At 34.5% G+C, this 16189-nt stretch overlaps 1 protein-coding gene across 1 annotated transcript in view; it reads right to left on the bottom strand.

The window, feature by feature from the left end:
- Window positions 1–16189, bottom strand: part of LOC131663324 (uncharacterized) — a 93190-nt gene that overhangs the window by 25472 nt on the left and 51529 nt on the right. The gene's annotated exons all lie outside the window — the stretch shown is intronic.

Here is a 16189-nt window from a genome sequence, read left to right as displayed (position 1 = left end):
TAAGAAAAAAAGTTTTGCATTAAGCCGCTTGAGAATAAAGACTGTGCGCATGCGCATCACTCGAAAAATGTTTCCAGCAAGGTTATTTAATAAGTTGCACACTCAGCATGCAATATTTCAGTGAAAAATTCCATGAAATATTTCAAAAGAACCTTGTGAAAATATTGCAGGAAGGTTTCGGAAAGTTATTTAAAAAATTTCAGTAAAATATTTCGAGAAATATTTGAAGAAACCTTTCACGGAAATGTTAATTGTTAAGTTACGAAATATCTCGGTGAAACCTTATAGAAAACTTGCAGAAACATTGTAAGAAATATTTCAGGAAAGATTTCAAGGTTTTTGAAACATTCCCGGAAATTTCCTTGAAATCTTTCCTGAAATATTTCTTGCGATGATTCTGCAGGATTGCTGAAAAAATTTTCCGAAAAGTTTTGTTTATCATTTCTTTAACAAAAATTATATTTCGTTCAAATATTACTACAAATATTCTGAAATATTCCAGAAATATATTTCCAGACATGAATCGTGAATATATTGCGAAATAAAATGTCAAAATTTTTGGAACGATTTCAGAAACATTTCCAGGAAGTATTTGAGCCAATATTACCGAAATATTTTTGCAATAATTCTACAAATATTTCCAGCAACTTCCCTCTATCTTTCCTCAAAATATTTCTTGCAATGTTTCCGCAAGTTTTTTGAAATATTCCCAGCAACTTCGTTGAAATCTTTCCTGAAATATTTCTTGAAATGTTTCTGCAAGTTTCTTGCAAAGTTTTACCGAGATTCTTCGAAACTTAACAAATAACATTTCAGTGAAAGGTTTCTGTAAGGTTTCAGAAATATTCCCCGAAACTTCCTTGAAATCTTTCCTGAAACATTTCTTGCAATGTTTCTGCAAGGTTTTCGAAATATTCCTTGAAACTTCCTTGAAATCTTTCCTCAAAATATTTCTTGCAATGTTTCCGCAAGTTTTTTGAAATATTCCCAGCAACTTCGTTGAAATCTTTCCTGAAATATTTCTTGCAATGTTTCTGCAAGTTTCTTGCAAAGTTTCACCGAGATTCTTCGAAACTTAACAAATAACATTTCAGTGAAAGGTTTCTGCAAGGTTTCAGAAATATTCCCCGAAACTTCCTTGAAATCTTTCCTGAAATATTTCTTGCAATGTTCCTGCAAGTTTCCTGCAAAGTTTCACCGAGATTCTTCGAAACTTAACAAATAACATTTCTTGCAATGTTTCTGCAAGGTTTTCGAAATATTCCCTGAAACTTCCTTGAAATCTTTCCTGAAATATTTCTTGCAATGTTCCTGCAAGTTTCCTGCAAGGTTTCACCGAAAGATTTCGAATCGTAGCAAATAATATTTCAGTAAAAGATTTCTGCAAGGTTTCAGAAATATCCCCTGAAACTTCCTTGAAATCTTTCCTGAAATATTTCCTACAATGTTTCTGCAAGTTTCCTGCAAGGTTTCACCGAAAGGTTTCGAATCGTAGCAAATAATATTTCAGTGAAAGGTTCCTGCAAGGTTTCTAAAATATCCCCTGAAACTTCCTTGAAATCTTTCCTGAAATATTTCCTGCAATGTTTCTGCAAGTTTCCTGCAAGGTTTCACCGAAAGGTTTCGAATCGTAGCAAATAATATTTCAGTGAAAGGTTCCTGCAAGGTTTCTGAAATATCCCCTGAAACTTCCTTGAAATCTTTCCTGAAATATTTCCTGCAATGTTTCTGCAAGTTTCCTGCAAGGTTTCACCGAGGTATTTCGAAACGTAACAAATAACATTTCCGTGAAAGGTTTCTGCAAGATTTCTGGAATATTTGTCGAAATATTTCACTGAAATATTTCAAATAACTTTCTGAAAGCTTCCTGCAATATTTTCACAAGGTTTCTTTGAAATATTTCATGGAATTTTTCACTGAAATATTGCATGCTGTGTGGGTTCCTATTAAAAAAAGCACTTTGACCTTCAGGTGACCTTGATAAACGTATTAAGGGTCAAAGTTGAAGGTAGCATTTGATGGCCCCCTCTGTCCCCTGCAACTGTTATAGAGGTCATTTTTTGATAGTGTTTGTTTTTACTAGGTTATGCGCGTGGTCGGATTAAAATTAAATACCCTGTATATATAGAAAATAATGTATATATACAGGGTGGTGAAAAAGTATGGAAACACCTGAAAATCTCAGAGGGTTGGTCATAAAAATAAAATTCTTAAGGTCAGGTCCTATATAACTTTCAACGAGGAATCCAGTGATGACCTTGAATTTGACCTTGGACCTTCAAGGTCATTTCAAGGTCAACCTCATTTTTTCAAATGAGAACCCCTATTTTTGATGCCGGAATCAAAATGAGCGGGAAATTTTACGTCCGGATACGTGGTTAGGTATGAGGTTAAAGTAACCTCTGGAGGTCAAATAGAGGTCAATGTTGGAAAAAGTATGGAAACCCCTGAAAATCTGAGCGTTGGTCGTAAAAATAAAATTGTTAACGTCAGGTCTTATGTAACTTTCAACGATGAATCCAGTGATGACCTTGAATTTGACCTTGGACCTCACCTTCAAGGTCATTTCAAGGTCAAATTTCTTTTGTTAAATGGGAACCCACACTTTTGACATCGGCAATTGAAAGAGAGTCAAATTTTACGTTAAAATATGCCTTGAGGTCCAAGGTCGACGTGACCTCTGGAGGTCAAATAAAGATTAACATTATATTTATATCGAAACTCCAAAAATGTGTCTATTTTGATTATTAAACAAGAAAACTAGTTTCTCAATCCAGAATCCGTCTTTTAGCGCTATCCAGGAACAACGACGTGGACGTAGAAGGATTCTGTTCCCTTTGGGGTGCTGGATTATCGTGAGTTCCCCTTATATCTTCCCTTACCTCTCAAGTGAAAGGCAAGCGGAACTTACTCTAAAAAAGCCCCCCCAAGTAAATTAATACAGTGGAATTGCCGCGCGTCGTGAATCAACTGACTAAAAATCGGTACGCTGTTTTATATATTGCCTTATTGGCCTACATTAATTTGTTGAGTAATCAAGAAGTCAATATGTCAGTGTTTCAATTTCTAGGCTGAGATTCTGCTGAGTTCGGTCTATTGTTGGTTGGATATTTTTGTGTTTCGTAAAAGGCGAAATACATTTAGAGCTTAATTTGCTACTTTGAGCTCGCTTGATTGCCGTTGACCTCAAAATAAGTAAAGTTTACGTATCGGGACATAACACCTCCGTGACTAGATAATTGTATATCGGTACGATGTCAACGTAGAAGAGAGAAAAGAGGATATAGTTAAATTATATTAATTTTGAGATATTCGACAATTATGCTCAATTTCATACAAATTTTATCTTAAGATTAATAATAATAACATTATACAAATAACAATATTTTGTATTATAGTGTAGTAGAGTTTCATTTTAGATCTTTATTTATTGTAACGTTTGAGTATATCTCGCGTTATTAAAATACTAGTTCGGACTCTTTACATTAAATTCGCAATAACGTCTCCGAGAAAAGCAAGAAGTTGACACGCGCGCAATCTAAATAATCAAAAGAAAATCTTTCGAGTGGCAAACCACGAGGCTTGCCAACTCGATGAGCTGCTTCGAAGTGCAATTGATAGCAATCGCATCTATCGGGGAGAGGCCCGACAGCGCCGCGATTACTACTCAATTTGACTTCTCAACAATAGATATGGTTCAGGAGGGAAGATCTCTAAGGCTGCTTTTTTCTCATGAGAGAGATAGTCTCATGAATTGAGCTCTTAGAGATCAGTGGGAAAGGAGTTCAACAGGCTAACCACTGAAAAGAAATTCGTCTCAGGAAATAGCTGAGGCTTTATTTCTACACAGTGCTCGCGCTGCTAAGCAAGGTAGGAAAGTGAGTCCTTTTGCCGCAGCGACGAGCGAATTTATACACGCGAAATGGGCTCCTTTCTACGCTTGGTAGCCTTTTGTCTTTGACGCAAATTTTGTACACGTTTTATCGTAAAATGGCTCGATCGAAATTACAATTATGCGATTTAAAAAATTAAACTGGAAAAGATGAATTTTTTAACATAAATTGCATCTCTAGGAAAAATCGCCTCTTAAAGTTATAAGCTATACAATTTAATAATCAAATTACGCCATTTTTACAATAAAATTATGATTAATGTTGCTCTCTAATTTTGAATAATAATTAAAAAACAGATTTGCAATTTTCTTTTTTAGCGGTTTAAAAATCAGCAAATTAGTAACAATCATAATCATCAATTTTACATATACTTATGATCGATTTGCTATCTAACCGTCTTATTTTAATTGTTTAAAAAAATTATAAATTGTTTATTTATTGATAACTTAATGGGTAATTAGTTATCAAAGTGTCAAATTCTTGCTTTTCTGTTTCAATACATCGAGATTGCAATCGTATGCTCGAAATAACAATATCATTGTTTATTGCAAAATAACTAACAATGTTAACTTATAGATTAGATTTGACTAACAAATATCGATTTGAGAGTTATATCAACATGAAATTCAGAATCAGCGCACCAAATTTAACTAAGAAATACTTTTGTTCGTTTAAAAAACTTTATAATTAACGATTTTCTGTTGTAAACAATAAATTTTCCCACGGTCGTGACGTCACGCTCCTTATATGGTAATGTTTTCGCAGAGTTGCCCTAACACATTTGCATATACGTGTGAAAAGCGCCTACGCTCAATTACCGATTTACTCTAATTGTCTCGTGTGTGACGGGTTGCCATTTTGCAGAGGAAAATAGGAGACAAATCAGACAGGACCGTTACATTATATTGATTTTTTAGTTATGATTAATGCAAGTCTTATGTGAAAATTGGATTATTATTTTATTTATTTATTTTGGAAATTTTGTTTGGAATCGGTGTTGAAAGTGTGGGTTTTGATGGTTCTTTGGGTGTAGTTTGCAAGTATAGGGGTGGTTTCGGTATGGTGATTTCTAGATGGTTTACTATTTGATTCAATTTGTATTCGTTGTTTTTTACTGCGGTTTTGTTCCCTTGCTTGACGAGTGGTTTGTTTACGAGTAGGTGTGTGATTGAGCCAAACACTGCTGATAGCAAATATGTCGAGAATCTATATATTGAGTGCAACATATAGCCTCTAATTATCACATTAAATAGGCTTTTTACGCATTGAAATACGATAATACTCATCATAGTGGTGGAACTTATAGAGCCGAATTTAGTGAGTTTGTTGATGACTTTATTCCAGGTGTTTTCTGCTAGATCGATCAGAGATTTTCTGTGAATATCAAGTTTGATATCAGTCTTCCTTGCATGCTTTCGTTGCCTCGCACACCTCTTGCAATTACATTGAGGAGCGTTGCTATCTCCATGGGAAAGAATATATGGTTTTGTAATTGTTGCAGATCTTCTTGGGAATAAATGACACTAGTTGGTAATAACTCTCATTCAGTCGGTTGTTATATTGTTGTAGTGTTTGGTTTCTACGTCAGGACTGTGTTAGTTGCTTTTCTCGGTATTGGTGTGAGATTTATTCATTGGTTTTCAATTTTGTAGTATTAGGGATGATTGTGTTATAATTGTGAGGTAGTATGTTCCGTTTTTGATTTTACTAGAAATTGTGCAAAACACCTATCCGTATGAAATAGTTGGACTTCAGTAGGCGTGTATTGTATAATATGTACGGCATCCCCTACCAACCGGGCTATGTACCCCGGCTTCTCCATGAGGTTATATGCAAATTCGTCAGGTGCGATGGATGCAATGGATAGGGAATCGTATAGGACTTTTCTTTTCAATTCACATTTTTGTTTTAAAATATCTAGATAAAGTTTTTTGGTTTATGATCTGACGTATTTCTCTACGTACACTAACTTACTATTAAAATACGTGAATCAATTACGTATAATTAAGTATCCCTTGCTTTGTCTGAATATCGTTGTCGTATAGAAAATAGAGTTCAGATCTTTCGTATATAAGGAGTTTTGGGTGTTCGGTTTTTGTCAGAAATTTATTACAAAAACGTATATTCCCTTTAGTTGACAATGCAAAAGACATTTCTTATGTGCTTATGCTAAATATTGTTTCTTGATTGGGCGAGGTTAGTGACAGATAAAACTTCGTGTTGATTCATAAAACAGTCTTCGTGTGGTAATAATGGCCAGAAAGTGTAACTATTTTCCATATCAATACATTGTTCATCTGAAAATTTGCATACTGTATCTGAATTTAACCTTATTTTGTCACTTTTTAACCTAACCGCTGCGTAACTCTCCCATAGCGTTATTTTTATAAGACCCTGTACGAAAACGTTACTCCATGTTCCGAAATTGTCGGCATAGGCCGCTTCTAAACAAGATTTTCCCTCAACATTTCCTGCTAAATCTAATCCTGAGGTTTTCGTAGCGTTTATTTTTAATCCCGCTATAATATGTACATTATCATATTTAAAAATACCCGTTTGGCGGATGTTATTACAGTCATCGTGTGATATATCGTAGATGTATTCTTGGAGTGCGTTTTCTGTTCGAGTTAAATGGCTAAACATGCCACAATGAAAAACTGTACGTTGTATTACTATTTTACATTGGACAATTTTTATTGAGCTAAATTCGGTTTTTTGTAGTAGTCCTATTATAGATTGTATTGCAATTATTTTGTTTCGTGGAAATCACATTCTCCAGCGTCCACAAAGAAGTACAAGGTCTGTTTAAAAAGTATCGCGAATTTTGAATTTCCACGGGCTACGTAAATTTGACTTTTGATTTTTTTGTAGCGTTATGTTGGTATTCATGTCCCTTACTTATGTTTACAAAGTCGGCCATTTCGAATGTTTAGTTAATTTTTGACAGCTGTTTTGCTTGGATGTGTTTTGGCTCATCATCAATTTTTGCCTATTCTAAAAAATTGATCAAAGAATCTGTATCAAATTTTGTGTGAAAAACGAAATAAAGTGCGCGGACGCATTCCGAATATTAACTGTAGCATATGGTAAAGCTACCTTGGACCAAAGCAACGTTTATCGGTGGTACAAAATGTTCTCAGAGGGCTAAAAAGATGTGAACGACGAATAACGTGCCGGACGTCCGAGCACGTCAACAACAGGCGAAAACATTGATAAAGTAAAGAAAATAGTATTGGCCAATCGTCGAATCATCGTTAGAGAAGTTTCTGAGGATCTAAAATATCGATTAGCTCATGTCATTCGATTTTAACAAATTATTTGGGCATGAGTCAGGTCACCGCGAAATTCGTGCCAAAACTGCTCAATTTCGACCAGAACAGCATCGCGTTAACATTGCTCAGGACATGTTAGACTCGATTCATGACGACCTAAATGTGCTCCAAAGGATCATAACTGGTGATAAATCAAAGGTTTATGGTTATAATGTGGAAACCAAAGTTCAGTCATCCCAATAGAAGCTGCCGCATGAGCCAAGACCGAAAAAAGCGCGCCAAGTTCGATCAAACGTGAAGGTTTTGCTCACAGTTTTCTTCGTTTACAGGGGCGTGGTGTATCGTGAGTTCTTGCCACAGGGTAGTACGGTCAATAAGGAATATTAGCTGCAAGTTATGCGCAATTTGTCAGAAACGTCCGGATTCGTGGAAGAACAAAAACCGGCTTTTGCACCATGATAACGCCCCTGCTTACATATTATTACTTGTGCGTGAATATTTGGCCAAAAACAACACAGTAATGGTGCCGCAGCCATCATATTCCCAGATCTAGTCCCCAGTAACTTTTTCCTGTTCCTAAAACTGAAGAGGCCCATGAAAAGATGACGCTACGTCACGATTGAGGAGATAAAGATGGCATCAAAGGAGGAGCTGAACAAGATCACAATAAATGATTTTTTTTAGTGCTTCAAGGATTGGAAAAAACGTTAGCACAAGTGCATTATATCCGAGGGGGATTACTTTGAAGGAGATAAAATAGATATTCATAAATAAATAAATAATTTTTGAAAACATGCAAAATTCGCGATACTGTTTGAATAAACCTCGTATGTTGTGATGGCCGGATTTGTTGAGCCGCAGTTGAACCCGATGAGTCTTTTGCTTGTTTGAAGGAGAGTGAATAGTATTAATATAACTAATGAATGTCGTTCCATTGTGTTTTCTAGAATAAAAAAAAATATTAATCTATTTGTTCAAATAAACTTAATTTATTCGCATGAACTGTTTTTGGTTTTTCGTTGTCGTAAATTACAACGCTGCCTTTGTCTGTTATTTTTAATATTTCAAAAGGTTCTAAATATTTAGTTTTTTCTAATGTTCCCGGGCTTAGTTCTTTCATGAACCAGATTTTGTCTCCGATTTTGAATTCTATAGGATTTATACATCGGTCATATTATTGTTTTGATTGTTGTTTTGAAATTGTCAAATTTTCTCTAGCCACGTGTGCTAGTGCGTTCATATTTTTTATTAAGTTCTCTAAGTATCCGTTAGAGGTTGGTAATTGTTCGAATTTTTTTAGAGGTACGCTGGATGGTAGTTTAACAGGAAAGGCAAAAACAAGTTCATGCAGCATGAAGTTGTGACTAGTGTGGATGCTAGTGTTATAATTAAATTGTGCCAGTTCTAAGTGTTCGTTCCACTCACATTTTTTTTATGTGAATGTTTGATATATTCACAGAGAGGGTGATTTGCTCTCTCGACAGAATCACTGGATTGTGGGGAGAATGATTTTGTTTCAATTTTTTCGAATTGAAATCTTTTTGCTATTTATTTTAGCATTTTACTTTTAAAGTTCTGAGTTTTGTCTATTAATACTACTTTTGGTGTTCCGAAAATACAAATGAATCTTTTTATAAAAGCTTCGCTTATTGTTTCCGCTGTTTGGTCTTTTAACGCTGTTAGAGTGATAAATTTTGAGAGTTGGTTTTGAATTGAAAGTATGTACTGATTATTGTTTCTTATGATCTGGAATGGTCCCATTATATCCATGGCAATTTTATCGAATGGTTTGAAAGGTGTGTCGGTCAAAGTCATCAGTTCTCTCCTTCTTTTACGTTTCAATTTGTTTCTTTGACATTTCTGCCACATTAAAATTCTTTGTTGCATGTCTTTCTTTACATTTTCCCAGCAATATTTCTCTTTAATTTTATTGTAAGTTCGGTTAATTTCTGAATGACCTTCGAATTTAGAATCGAGTTTAAACATAAAATAAATATTTTCTTCTTCCTATAATTTAATGTTTCTATTTCACTTATAGAGAAGTTTTGTTTGATTTTTAGATTCTTTTTTATTAGTATATTATTCGTGTTTTCATCTAATTCTTAATGTTTCTCAGAATTTATGTGAATTATGTTATCGTTTCGAAATTGTATTGAATTTTTACTATAAACGATATTTTCGCTATTACAGTTTATGTTGGTAATTCTGTCCTTGTTGATGAGTTCATTCTTTCTGTTTTCAGTATTACTGGTATTGCTGAGTTTACGTGTTCGTTTTTTTTATTCTTTTCTTGAATTCTTTTGTTATTCATAATTTTTATTTTGTCGTTCTTATTTAATGTTTGGGTTGGTATTATTTCGTCTTTTAATTTTGCTTTCTGTGCCCGCGTCGTGACACGTGTTTTAGCTCCTATAGGGTTCCTGATAAATAACATAGGACAACAAGGTTTCAGAACTAGAGACCAGACATAGTACACCCGAAGGATTTTGGTGCGCTGAATCCAAATCCGAGCTCAGAATTATACCAGCACGTCAGAATTTTGAGATATCCTAACCTAAATGTGCGAAAATCACGTTTTTTGACTATATTCGGTACCTTGTAACATTGTGAATAAATTTTTTCATGCAAAACTGACAACGGCATCTGAAAGAACAACTCTTGGTCTACAAAATGCACTATCGATTTTTGTTTTTATGTCTTTTGGTAATGGAGATATCATCGTTTGAAATTTAACACTTATGAATTTGTTTATACTGCGACACTACAGAACGAGTGACCAGACATAGTACACCCGAAGGATTTTGGTGCGCTGAATCCAAATCCGAGCTCATAATTGCGCCAGCACGTCAGGATTTTGAGATATCCTAACCTAAATGTGCGAAAATCACGTTTTTTGGCTATATTCGGTGCCTTATAACATTGTGAATAAATTTTTTCATGCAAAACTGACAACGGCATCTGAAAGAGCAACTCTTGGCCGACAAAATGCATTACCGATTTTTTTATGTCTTTTTCCAGCAGAGATACAGTCAACTGAAATGTGCCATTCATCAATTGATTTATACTGGAGTATGAAAAATCTTGATTTTTTTTGCAATCTTCAGTAGTAGGAAAAACTTACACTGGCATATAAAGGTCTACCATTGTACTAATTTACGGCGAATCTAGCTGAATTTATTAGTTCTGAACCTTTGTCAAATTTTGTTGGCCTGTGTAATCAGCTGGGCCGTTTTCTTTACCCGGGCGGTAAATTATGTTGAAGTCGCAATTGACTAATTTTAATCGACATTTTTGCACTCTGCTATTATTATCGGCTGACTTTGATAAGAGTAGAGGTTTGTGATCAGTTACTACAGTAAATTTGTTACCAAATAAGTAGGTTCGAAATTTTTAGAGCCTACTTATTTGTTAGGCTTCTCTTTCGTAAGTTATATAGTTTTGTTCTGTTTTGTTTAAAACTTTGGATGCATATGCGATGGGTCTGTCGTAATAAAATTCTCCTTGAGAGTGTACTATACCTAAACTGTGGTTTGACGCATCCGTTCTAACGATGTAAAGTTTGTCGAATAGTGGATATTGTAAAAGAGAAGCTTCGCATAGTAATTTCTTCAGTTTATTCAATGCTTGTTGTTGGTCTACTTTCCAGAAAAATGTTACATTTTTGTGCAGAAGTATAGTTAGCGGTTTTGTTGTTTCAGTAAAATTCCAAACAAAGCGTCTATAATAATTGCAAAGTCCGAGGAATTCTCTTACGTTTTTTAACTTTCGGTGTTGGAAAAGCTTCAACGGCTTGTATTTTTTTTGTCTGGTTTGATATCGGATTTATTTATAATGTGCCCTTGTGCCCTAAGAAAGATACTTCTGTTTTTAGCCAATCGCATTTTTGAGGTTCGAGTTTTAAACCAGCTTTTCTCAGATTTTACGCTACTTTGTAAAAGCGTTCGTTGTCTTCGTCTACTGTTTCTCCGAAAACAATTATATCGTCAATAAAGATGAAATATATATTGGTAATTAAATCGCCTAAAACTGTATTAAGTATTCTTTAAAACGTTGTAGGTGAGTTTATCAGGCCAAATGGTAAAACGAGGAATTCAAATCACCCTAAAGCGTGTATACTAAATGTAGTTTTACAAATATAATATTTTGCTTTTCCCAATTGGTCGAAAATTTCAGTTATATTTGGAATTAAGTATGGATCAGGAACAATTTTTTCATTTAATTTTCTATAGTCAATTACTAAACGCCATCTGACTTTTCTAGCTACTAAGCAGTTTTTCCTAACATGTTGGTGCATTAAAAGCACTTTTCGATTTTTGAATTACGTTGTGAGACATTAGCTTTTTTACTTCATCTATTGTAATAGCTCGTAGTTTATGTGGCAATGGAAATTGTTTTACGTAAACGAGTTTGTTGTCAGTTAAATTTATTTCATGTTCTATGTTACAGGTGCCTAATTTATCACTTTCAACCTAAAATATGTCTTCAATTTTTTCTATTAATTTTTCATTTTCTCGTAGTCATTTTCTTGTAGATCTTTTAAATCTATTTTTTCAAAAACTTTTTCTTTGTAATTTAATTAATTATTTTCTGATTGTTCTTGATCTTCTCCTAAAAAATTTATACTGCCTGCATGAAAATATTCATTTTAATTGACATTGAAGTCTGTATTTTTCGTTAAGTTGATACTTTCAGGAAAATAGTCTAAATCGAAGGAAATATATCGGTACGTTTGTGTTTCTTCTAGTATATTATTTTCGGAAGGGAACCCTATTTCAAGATTCTCTTTTATGACGGACATAAATTGTTCATAATTATAATCTTCGATATGTTTGTCATTTTTTTTGGTATTTTGTCATTATTCATTGTCATGTTTATAAGGTTAATCAGAAGTTCTATTTTTAAAGGATTTTTTTCTAATTCTGATTTCAAGTTTGTAAGTCCTCTTGAAGAGAAAAATGTTTCGTCTGATTCTTTACAAATTTCGGTATTCTGTTTCGTATTGTTTGATGAAACTATGTCATTGTTTAATTTATCTGTTGTTACAGCATCAATTGTTCGGTAGTTGTAGAACAGATTATCTCTGCATCATTTTGATTTGAGTTATGTAAATTATAATCATTTCCAGTCATTATATAATTTTCATTTTTTCTTTTTCACATTCTGCTTTATTTTCTTTATTAATATTATGTAGAGTTTTGTTAAAAAACAATTTTCTGTTCTTGTGTTATTTTTGCTATTATTTTTTCTTTTTTTCACTAAATGCGATTGAATTATTTGAATTTAAGGGAACTGATACGAATTGTATTTTTCGATTATTTATTTCCAAGTAACCTTCGTCTAATCTTAATTTATGTTCTTTCAGAATGGATATTCTTAGTATTTCGTCATAAGGAATTGAAAATTCTTTTGGAGCGACATGGAAATCAATTAATAGTCTATTGATGATTATTTTTACTATACCTAATATTTCAACAGTTTTGTCAGTAATACTTGATAATGAAATTTTCTCTGAATCTGGTATGGCGTTTACTGGTATTTGATTACTTTTTATAATGTGTTTTTGAGCTCCACTATCAACCAATAAGTCGAAAGTAACGTTTGAAAATGGGTTCGTTATTTATATGTATTGCAATAAATTCTCTAATTTTAGAAGGTACATTGATACTTTAGTTTTAAATGTATTTTTGAATTCTACGTTTCCTTTACATTCGTAACATAATTTTTCTTCTGTTTTGATTCTCACCTTGTCTTGACTTGCTGAGCTAATTGTATCAAGTTTGCTTATGTCAGCAGTTTCAATACTTAGCAATGTCATTATATTTCTTCTCGTTTCTGTAGTGAGTGGCTTACTATATCGTTCTTCATGCACTCAATTTCGGAAGAGTCTATTTGTTCCGTCATCACACGTTAATTCGTTAGTTTGTAAGTATGTGTTTTAGAGAGTAATTAGGGCGCCTCGTGGTGGCAGCACATGCCGGACGCGGCTAATTGCTTGCTCGCCACGCGGTCGCCGGTCAGTGTCTACTAACAAGAAAAGGTACCCACCCGAACTCACCAAATTTTATGATTTTGATACATATTGTAGAACATAAAAAAATAATAGACACGTATTTCTTTTATCGGCTAATTTTCACTTTTAAGGGGTAAAAACCTCCCCTAAAGTTAACCCCCAAAAAGCGTTTGTTTTTAATATCTCGGCTTAAAATTAATATTTTTCAGTGAAACGAATTGAAGGTTATTTCTCACAAAAGGAGCAAGTATTTCATGGCGATTTGAAGAGTAAGGGTAGCATCCCCTATTTTTTAGAGGTTGAAAACATATATTTTTTGGCATAGTTTTATAATAAAAAAGTTTAAATGGACTTAAAAATTGAAAAAAATGTTTAAACATCCATAATAATAAAATTTAGTTGACGTCTTTCGGTGTTTTAATAAATATTACCCCCTTAAGGGGGGTAAACCACCCCTAACCCAAAATAACTGTAAATATGTAATTTAATACATAATATTTCGTAGAAAGTTTGTATATAGAGGTCTTCGAGGTCGCTGATTACAAATCTGTTATCAGACTTTGAAAATTTAAATTGGCGGAACCAATGTGGTGGACGAAAATGTCGAAAAAAAATTTTAACTTTCATAAAAACTTGTTTACAAATGTGTGATCTTTGTAGCCTGTACATGTGAACTAAAGGGCCTTAAACCCTAAACCCATAAACAACAAATAGGCTAGATGCCTGTGCTTTTTAACCAAACAACCTCAAATTCCTAAATTTGTAAACAAGATAATTCTGTGTGTGAAGCAGTTTTATAATTTTCGTAGAATGTTATTGAAATTCCTTTATTATAAATTTAACTTATGATGTATTTTTTTTACAATATTAAAGTATAATAATAATAATCTACAATCATTTATTTTTTGCCATAGTGCATTTTTTGTATTGAGCATAAAATATATTATTTTACGAAGTTTTTACAATAATGGTACTCCTCATAAAAGTGTTTAAAGCACAATGCTTTTTTGCACCAACCACATCGTACAATTGCAATGTTTGTGCACCCTTCTATTTCACAATGTGTTGCACAAGACTTTCCAAAACTGAAATCTATAGGATTATCAAATTTATCTGATTTTTCATCGACGTAACCGCTTTTATACCAGGAATATTGAAACAAATTTATATATCTCGGTGAAAACAGTTGGTTGTAAACTAATGATTGAAGTTTAATTATATTATTTCTCAGATATAAATTCATATCATGATCCATTAACATTACATTATCAGAAAATGTTCGGACAAAGTTTTTCCAAATATGAAATCCATAGACATCAAGTGGTTGTATTTTTCCTGTGATTCCAGTTGGAATTTTTTTTATGTTAATAATTTTATTTTGTGGCATCGTTTTTTCTATAACTTGTAACGAGCGGGCTCGTGAAGGCGTGAATGAGCGATCCTCGAAAGTGCGCGCCATGCGCAAAAGACCCGCGCAGCGAGAGAGAGATAGAGGTAGCTACGACACGCGGGCAGAGTAGTACACGTAAGACCGGCAAGAAGGGAAGGCACGTTCGAAGTCCTAGTGTTTGATCGGTGGAAAAAGAAAAACTGAACAGAGGAGCGGTTCTGTGTGGTGACCCACGAGCACGGTGTAGAGTGACTACCACGAGTGCACGAGAAGACCGACTACGATCGAAGACCAGTGGAAGTCGATTCGAGGTTACCGTGCGACCCGAGGGATCAGGCACGTCGCCCACCATCGATAGCGATCGGCCGACAGGATACTCACCCTCAACGACTTTGGGCGACGTCGATCAAATAATTAGGTCAGAATCCAAGGCGTGGCTGTCTGCAGCAGCATTCGCCCGCGTAAGTCTCTTCCGTTATAACAATACTACGTGCGAGAGCTCCGGAAAGCGAGCGTATACAAACTGCGTCGGCTACGTGCCCTTCGAAATTGTATTGTCTGTCTCTCTCTCTCTCACGCGTACGTGTGATTAGGATGTGTGTTGCGAATCTCTCGGCCAATATGGAATGCGCGCTAACGTGTAAATGAGCAACGAATAAAAGCTGTTGTGAACATACAGAGCAAATCGGCAGATTCATTCGATAGCACCGAATTCTCTCCACGTTCCCTTCTCCCCCGCAACGTTTTCTAAGAACCTACAACCACCGCTCTTCCGTATTATTTCGTGCTTTCGCGCTCGTTTTCAGGCTGCGCGTCCAGTACAGAGCTAGCCAAAAGAGGAAACGGCGGTATCATAGATATTTTGTTAACGGACGGCGATTTACTTCCGAAGAAATCAACAACCGTTACAGTGGCGCCCAACCCAACGAAAACAAAGCATAAGGAAAAGGACGAACCTCGATAAGAGAATTGATAGGGCGCACACGACGAAAATTCCAAGAGAGAGAGAGACTCGCGTTAAATTAAATAGAAAGTGTGTGTGTGTAAAAGTAAACACCACGAGGTTTCAAAGCGATAAAATTTGTCAAGCGTACTCTGGCCACGAAATAAACACAGTGCATAAACAGACCATTGTAAGACCGAGAGTGTTTACTAACCCAAACAAAATTTCGAGGCCAGAGAAGTACACAGTATGCACGAAAAGTGAGCGCGCAAACTTATACCGCGACAACGTGCTCAAGAAACTCCGACGCCGTGACGTCATAAGCCGCGAAGAGAGAGAGCGAGCAAAACACAGCGGCAACAGGCTAGCTGCATAGCATAAAGCAGCAAATAATACCGATACAAATACATTAGTATTTAAAAATAAATATTGATTATTATTTATTATTTAATTAATAACATCTAATAATATTAAAATTAATTATTTAATATCTAATTCCTCCTCTTTGGAAAATAAACCAAATCAAATTAAGCACGTTCTCTCGGCAAAAACATCACGACGCGAGAAAATTGTTCGATTAAATTTTCTTTTCAAAATATTCAAATTTTCGTTAAAAATTGTCGATAGAAAATCTAAAAATAGAAAACTGCTCACTGTACGACGACAAATTTACACAATTAA

This window comes from Phymastichus coffea, unplaced genomic scaffold (genome assembly GCF_024137745.1).
Source record: "Phymastichus coffea isolate CEN01 unplaced genomic scaffold, Cenicafe_Pcof_1.1 PCOF00033, whole genome shotgun sequence".
NCBI lineage: Eukaryota > Metazoa > Arthropoda > Insecta > Hymenoptera > Eulophidae > Phymastichus > Phymastichus coffea.
Note: the sequence above shows the minus strand (reverse complement) of the source record. Positions and strands in the feature narration are given on the sequence as shown.